The sequence below is a fragment of the Gracilinanus agilis genome, chromosome 4 (assembly GCF_016433145.1).
Source record: "Gracilinanus agilis isolate LMUSP501 chromosome 4, AgileGrace, whole genome shotgun sequence".
Classification (NCBI taxonomy): Eukaryota; Metazoa; Chordata; class Mammalia; order Didelphimorphia; family Didelphidae; genus Gracilinanus; species Gracilinanus agilis.
Window position 1 is genome coordinate 374,592,406 of NC_058133.1, and position 1,091 is coordinate 374,593,496.

The 1,091-nt window shown below is 32.1% G+C and overlaps 1 pseudogene; it reads right to left on the reverse strand.

Moving 5' to 3' along the window:
- Positions 1 to 1,091, reverse strand: part of LOC123246579 — a 167,529-nt pseudogene that overhangs the window by 25,943 nt on the left and 140,495 nt on the right.

The following is a 1,091-nucleotide window of genomic DNA, read 5'->3' on the forward strand; positions in this document are numbered from 1 at the left end:
ATTGGGATTAGTTGTTCTTTGAATGTCTGATAGAATTCACTTGTGAATCCATCAGGCCCTGGCGATTTTTTCTTAGGGAGTTCTTTGATGGCTTGTTCAATTTCTTTTTCTGATATGGGATTATTTAGGTATTCTATTTCTTCTGCTGTTAATCTAGGCAGTTTATATTTTTGTAAATATTCATCCATATCTCCTAAATTGTTATATTTGTTGCCATATAATTGGGCGAAATAGTTCTTAATGATTGCCTTAATTTCCCCTTCATTAGAGGTGAGGTCTCCCTTTTCATCTCTTATACTGTCAATTTGGTTTTCTTCTTTCCTTTTTCTTATTAGATTGACTAGTACTTTGTCTATTTTATCTGTTTTTTCATAGTACCAGCTTCTAGTCTTATTTATTAATTCAATAGTTCTTTTACTTTCCATTTTATTAATTTCTCCCTTAATTTTTAGTATTTCTAATTTAGTTTTCATCTGGGGGTTTTTTATTTGTTCGCTTTCTAATTTTTTGAGTTGCATGCCCAATTCGTTAATCTCTGCCCTCCTTAATTTGTTAAAATATGCACTCAAGGATATAAATTTCCCCCTGAGTACTGCCTTGGCTGCATCCCACATAGTTTGGTAGGATGTCTCATCATTGTCATTCTCTTCAATGAAATTGTTGATTGTTTCTATGATTTCTTCTTTGACAATTTGGTTTTGAAGAATCATATTGTTTTATTTCCAATTGGTTTTTGACTTGCCTGTCCAGGTGCCCTTACTGATTATTATTTTTATCACATTATGATCTGAGAAGGTTACATTTATTATATCTGCTCTTTTGCATTTGTTTGCCATGATTCGATGCCCTATTACATGGTCAATCTTTGTAAATGTACCATGTGCAGCTGAAAAGAAGGTGTATTCCTTTTTGTCCCTATTTATTTTTCTCCACATATCAATTAAATCTAATTTTTCTAGGACTTCATTCACCTCTCTTACCTCTTTCTTATTCATTTCTTGGTTTGATTTATCTAGATCTGAAAGATGAATATTTAGTTCTCCCACTATTATCGTTTTACTATCTATTTCCTTCTTGAGCTCTGCCAGTTT